Source organism: Heliconius melpomene, chromosome 13 (assembly GCF_056956725.1).
Source record: "Heliconius melpomene rosina isolate 202511_hmr_F chromosome 13, ASM5695672v1, whole genome shotgun sequence".
Classification (NCBI taxonomy): Eukaryota; Metazoa; Arthropoda; class Insecta; order Lepidoptera; family Nymphalidae; genus Heliconius; species Heliconius melpomene.
This window is the reverse complement of record NC_140401.1, coordinates 2,934,982-2,942,206: the sequence shown is the minus strand read 5'-3', so window position 1 is coordinate 2,942,206 and position 7,225 is coordinate 2,934,982. Positions and strand designations below refer to the sequence as shown.

Below are 7,225 nucleotides of genomic sequence, written 5' to 3'. Positions count from 1 at the left end.
TTTAATAATATTTTATTAGAAAAAATTTATTACATTGCATTATAAAGGTAATCTAAGTAAATAAAAGTGTGGTATCAAATGAAAGGGCTCTGGCTAAGTCTGAATTTCAGAAAAAGCTTGAGACCTCCAATTTTTGTACGGAAACTTCGGTGCGTAAGCTTTTCTCGCTTTTGTCTGGTTTTTGTAGATTTCAATGCCTAAAATACGAGACTTGACTACTTACTGTTAAAATAATCAATGTATATCACTATAACGAAAATTTGGTATAGTATGGAAATGTCTGACTTGATAGTTGTAGATTCAACTCCCACTCGATTCAATTACAACTGGATTCACAATTTAAAAAAAATCTGTTTTTTCATTACGGTTACAAAAATCGAGATATCACGCAATTCACCACTCAACCAGCAATGTCTCTAAAACGAGGTCATGAGTGGCACAATGTCGTCTTCGTCAAATAAAAATATATTCTATAATAAAATTGCACGCACGAAAATTTGCATGTTAATAAAATTTTGGCAAAGAGAGCTGACGTCCACAGAAATCTATAAAATTTGTCAAGAAGACAAGTAACAACTTCGAGAAGAGCTATAAACGACTGAAATCAAATTTACGAAAACTTTGAATTCACAATTTTAGAGCTTTTATAGATATACTTACTTTGATAAATTTGAATGAAATCTCAGAAAATTTTTAATAGTAGGTAATAAGAAAATGGTGAAATATGAATTACTTAAACATTAATAAGCATTACACCTAACATCTAAAAAAATCCACTTATAATTATGTTAAAATTAAAATTAAATTTAACAAAACCATGAACAAAAAAAAATAAATATTCTATTGTTTCTATTGTAATGATTTTATATAAATAGTTTTTATATTTACGATAATTTGTTATAGAAAAATGTAAATCAACCTCTTTGTTTAATAAAAAGATATATTTGAAAATTTATACATAGAACTAGCGCGACGCTTGATGTGTTGAAAATTCTGATGCGCATTATTAGATTTGGAGCTGAAGAGGAAAGTGGTCCTCTAGAATAAAATATTGTATTATAATTTAATATATACATTGTACAAGCCTAATGGTATCTAGCCCTGGAAGAAGTATAAGTTCTGTAAAAGTCCTGAGATATAAATTGTAGAAGCCTAATGTTATTTAGCCCTGGAAGAAATATAAGTTCTGTAAAAGCCTCGAGGTGTTTGATTTCATCACAGTTCAGAAGCAGGATCAGATCCAGCCCCAAAGTGAGGTACGTACAACAAAAACATGGAAATCAAGTTTTCCACTGCTAGCTTTTGTAAATATTATTGATCGGAGAGCTTTTGATTGAAAATTTAGTCACTTTAAGAGTTATTATGCATTTTATTAGAATAGTATGAAGATAAAGTATATTTTATAGAATAGTGTGATGATGAAGTATATTTTATAGAATAGTGTGATGATGAAGTATATTTTGTAGAATAGTGTGATGATGAAGTATATTTTATTAGAATAGTATGAAGATAAAGTATATTTTATAGAATAGTATAAAGATTGATACACGGCTAAGGATGCCGTAGATGAATTAGTGGTCAGCGTGCCACAGAAGAATGGTTAGAATACCATAGATGAATTAGTGGTCAGCGTGCCACAGAAGAATGGTTAGAATACCATAGATGAATTAACGGTCAGCGTGCCGTAGATGAATTATCGGTCAGCGTGCCGAAGATTGATGATTGATATTATGTATTTAGAGTAAGAGCCTGCTTGCTCGAGGCTGGTGGTGGCCTCGGTATGTCGGGCGTAGTAGTAAAGTAAAACATTAAGTAAGCGCCTGCTCGTGACTGATGATTGCGGCAGTCAGGCATAGTGTGTAGTAGTCTTTGTAAGTAATGTATGCTTAAATTATTATGTTTGTTTATTAATATTGATTATTTTAGTATTTTTTTTTTCTTTTGATTGATTCTGATTTATTTATTGACATTTTGACGATCCATTTTAAATATTTTTTGAATGACATTTAAAAGAGAATACTTTTGAATTGATAATTTATAAATACACCAATTAATTTATTAAGATTATTAGTTTTTAATGACATTTGTTGCATTAATTTGAGGGAAATGGAGTCGGATGCTGAGACGCACCCTAGAGGAACCACCCAGTGGAATGATGGCAATGACAAACAAAAAAAAAAGGGAATTTATCGAAAATGCAAAACTTCGAGATCTTCGCGGCCGTAGGAGTGATTTACATCTTCTGATGAGCGGTTCATCTGATGTGATAAAGCGCTTCGGTGACATAAAGACAAGCAAAGGAACTTTTTACTGGTATACAAAAGCAATGTTTAGATTTATAAATTTCTGTATAATAGATAAGAATTAAAGTTAAACTTTAGTTACTGGTATTATAAAAGTTAATAGATCACATTTAAATGTAATTCCGCAGTTTGTGTGACATATAGAAAATTGGCTTACATAAGTAAATGAGTGTATAAATTTTGCTCGTTTGTTTATAATGGGTCTTGTGAGGAAATAATTCGTATCTACAAAAAGTTTAATAAAGTGCTTTGAGCGAAATTATGATCAGTTTCTCAAAGAAATGAAAGCTAATACTAGACAATAAAAAAAATATACATCAATATTTCTGTAATAAATTACCCTTAGCTTTACTTTTAGATCTGGTTAAAACGAAAGAAAAAAGCTATTTTCTGTATTAGGATACTCGATAAACCTATTAGAAATGTAAAAAAACCAGAAGATTTATTGATTTATCTCAGATATCATGCATTAAAAGTAGAAAATTAGTCTCACTCGGGTATCGGGTCAGGATTAGGATCAGGATCAGGATCAGGTACCGTCAGTGTCATAAATATTATAGGTCATAACAGTGTTAGTTTGGTCTGCTAGTTCAAAATTTTATGTATTGAAAGATATATATTTTTTATGTATCAATTATTGTGGCAACAAATATATTAAACAAGATAAATAGAAACACGATAACAAAGTCACAGCATTAGGTTCTGCCACCAGTGTAGTACCACCTACAAGTTTCGACATTTTTTATTTCCAGTATATAGTTATATATCGGGTTGGGGTGATTGGAATAAATTAATTAAATTTGTTTCTATGTACATAAGAGTTTATTAGGCGTACACACGTTACAATTTTATTATTAGCATAATTACAATATGTACAGACGTTGCAAGTTATGTGTAAATTAGAGAAACGACAGTCACAATTAATTATTCATCTCACTTTGTTGTCTTTTAGGGTTATCCAGTCTGCTTTGATTTATAGCAATTATTATTTTCTTACGTTGGTTTTGTATTCACACGTATTCAGTATTTTATTCTTTGTACGAGGCTGTCAATTAATTATAGACATCTGTCGGGGGTCATAAAAATGAAACGCTATGTTTAAAAAGGTAGTATATTGTCTTTACATATATTTTTCTCCAGTTCCAAAATATATTATTTAGTACAAAATGTATATTTATGTATTCTGCCATTTTCTTTATGGTAGCGAATTGAAACGCACATAGAGCGAGTGTCAATATCTGCATTTCTTAAGCTCATAAATTTAATAAACATGTAAACTAAGACTAGTAAACTTGTTAGTTTCTCTTCACCTCTCTTGGACCTCTGTCCAGGGGTTTACTTACCTTTTGAAAATTCATCTGATGACTAGGCAGGCGTTAGTGCTCTAGTTGTAGATGAGATTTTACTGCATTAAAATATGGCGTTCCGCGTTTGTTGCTTACCTTGTCTTAGTCAAATTTGTCACGAAGATAGATGTTTACTCTCTTACGAACTCGAAACTTTAACAATTGGTAGCTCGTAAAAGATCGCAATTTGTTTGCTGGTAACTGTAAATAATAATAACTGCTACGTACGTAGTTATTTAAACGCGATTTTGTTCCCCTTATGACAACATGGTGGTCACAATTTAGTGTATTTTCGTTCTGGGACCGCATCGTCAACGTAGACTTAGAAACAATGTTTATACGTTGAAAATTACATTTTTAGCCGATTCAATAAGTTATTTTGCAGCAATTTTGTCTTACAAACGTGCTTCATATTAACATAACGTTTTTATTCATAAACCAATTCTAGTCATAAAGCGTAAATGGGCAATAAAGATTTCTAAATTTATTTATAAAAATTAAAGTATCTCAAAAGAAATATTTTTTAGGAAATTACTAGGGAAGTTACATAGGACTAAAAAAATAGTTTTTGTAGCATTGTGTATACGTTAAGAAATAATACGGAAAATTATTTTTTATCTATATAAATCATAGTTTTTAAAATTTGATTTAGCCGTCGAAATTACTCGTCCTTGATATATATACCTATATGTATTTTTTTACCTAAATTCAGTAAATTTCAATTGCAAAAATTTGAGGAATTTTCGGAAACGGTTCTTTAACGAGTAAATTTTACAACGCAAAGAATATTTGATGGTTTAAATGACTTTTATGTAAATATAGTTCAACAGATGATCGTTTCGAATATTTCAGCCACAGCCAACTCTTCTTGCATGTCGTTCCGTGGCATGGTTAGGGATTGCTGTGTTTAGGTCGGTCTTGAATAGTTCAGGGAACATGTTGTTCTACTTAATTAAAATTGGAATTCTCATATTGGATGATTTTAAAATAAAAAAATAACTTTGTAAAATCGTTATAGTGTTTCTCATGAGGTTATTCTTTACATTACATAAGAATTTATTTACTACTAGTGGGCCCGTCCGGGGCTACGCCCGCCTGAAATAGAAATATTAATAAAGGAATTGAAAACTAAAGATTCAGTCAGTTCAGTAAAACACTTGTATAAAATAACTGTTACGGCAATTAGCAAATTTGTCGAACTAAATACTTTAAATTGGCATAACTTTTATTTTTTTTTTGTTTATGAACCGATTGTAATAAAATAAACCCTATATGTTTTCGGGAGCTTGCCAGAACCCAATAGTGAAAACCGCATTTAAATCGGTTAAGTCGATTCTGAGATAACAAACGCACAGACAAACGGACAAATAAACAAAAATTCAAAAATAATTGTTTTGGGTTCTATTAGGTTAATAACATTTTTTTTAAAAAAATATTTTTCAAGTAAAGACCGAACCTCTTACGATTTTATTATGAGTATGTATGTGAAGTAATTGTTATAACTCAACTGCAAAATTGTTATTATATATATTTATTTTTGATGATGCCAATAGCTCGACGCTGTATTCCTATCGAATGTAACGTTCTCAATCCAAACATTATATTAGCCCAGCTAGATGCACACTACTTGGCTCTGTAATATCGTTGATCCTTACTTTCTGAACGTACTGTTATGGATTTTTTTTTACATACTTATCAACATACATCTATTGTGTTAATTAAAATTGCTTAATAATATTTCCTAGGTATCCTTACACCTAGACCTAGACCTAGACATATTTAAGTTTTTGTATCCTTTTCTTTACAAATTAACGTGACCGTATTTATATATATTTGTTGACATTAGAAATTATATTAATAATTCTATACAATATAATAGGATATATTACGTATGTGTATAAGGATATAAAGCAGCGGTAGGCTACCGATTGACATACACTTCCGAGTGCACCTTAAGGTAGCCTGGCAGAGATCGCTTACAGCGATAAGGCCGCCTGCTGTGCATTTTCTTATGTTAAGCATTTTCTTTTACTTCTCTTTATTTGATGATGGACAAAGTATTTCGTAGGATATTTGTAATTATAGCGGGTATCATTACAGGAGTTTCAAATATAAATACGCTATGCTTATTATTTTATATATTTAGAAGTGAAATTAAAGTTCAATAACGAAACTGACAGATAATAATAGGTAACAGCAAGAAAATAAACTTAATAATGTAGGTAAAGAGTGCAATATACGCAGAGATAAACAAGCATGTAGCCAGTGGACATAATATTTATATTTGTGTGTATGATTATTGATATTACTTGTTGAAACTAAACTTTATATTACATATTCCTTTACTTGCTCAACTTTTATTACTAAAATGTTTAAAGTGTTCATAATCTCAGGATATGCGTACAGACAAACGCAAGGAGACATAAACCGACCAAACCGACAGACATTTTAATAAAACATCTTTTATTTATTGATAGATTTTCTAGTATTTTTTCCACGCAGCGATAAGTTACAATTTCGTTATATGTACATATGGTTAAATTTCTGAGAGAACTCCAAAAGTCTTCTGGTCTCAAAAGTAATTATTTTTTGTAAATTATATGTTAAGTCTAGTATCTATTGCGCATTTTGTTATAATATGATTGTACTAGCTCCATAAGACGCAATGGCTTAATTAGTTGTATTTGTTGAAACTAGTGATGTCAAGTAGGCTGCGGCAATATCAATACATATATTATTTGTAATCGACCGAATGTAATGAGTGAGTTTGTGAGTAGTCGTGCATCGGGAGATTGCACGAAGTCGGATGGCCGAATGTAATGATTTTATATAAATAGTTTTTATATTTACGATAATTTGTTATAGAAAAATGTAAATCAACCTCTTTGTTTAATAAAAAGATATATTTGAAAATTTATACATAGAACTAGCGCGACGCTTGATGTGTTGAAAATTCTGATGCGCATTATTAGATTTGGAGCTGAAGAGGAAAGTGGTCCTCTAGAATAAAATATTGTATTATAATTTAATATATACATTGTACAAGCCTAATGGTATCTAGCCCTGGAAGAAGTATAAGTTCTGTAAAAGTCCTGAGATATAAATTGTAGAAGCCTAATGTTATTTAGCCCTGGAAGAAATATAAGTTCTGTAAAAGCCTCGAGGTGTTTGATTTCATCACACTATTATATAAAAAAGATTTGTCTAATTGATTCCTTTAATTTTTTTTACATAGTATAAGTAAAACCAAAAGCCATTGAAGTGGAGTGAAGCAAGAGGGGACTCCCCGATAAATAGATAACTACCAACTACCTAGAACTTAATATTAAACTATAATACATACAAATATCAAATAAAAAAAAAACAAATATATACAAAATACAAATATTAAACTTATAGAACGGAGATTAATAAAACGTTCAGATTGAAAACGCAGACTTTTTGAGGGATTATTTACGAATACAGACAGAAGGCCCCACTGGAATCCTCAGAAAGTGCTCGCTAAAGTTAATCTATATTTGCATAGGAAACAGTATGAAATATACAGTTCTTACATCTGCAAAGCAAATTTTATAT

General features: G+C 30.4%; 1 long non-coding RNA gene across 1 annotated transcript; it reads left to right on the top strand.

Moving 5' to 3' along the window:
* Window positions 1-855: 855 nt before the first annotated feature.
* LOC146532474 (uncharacterized) lies at window positions 856-3,852 on the top strand. Its single transcript, XR_014878658.1, has 2 exons — window positions 856-1,256; window positions 1,741-3,852. It is a non-coding gene; the product is annotated as an uncharacterized LOC146532474 (long non-coding RNA).
* Window positions 3,853-7,225: the final 3,373 nt, after the last annotated feature.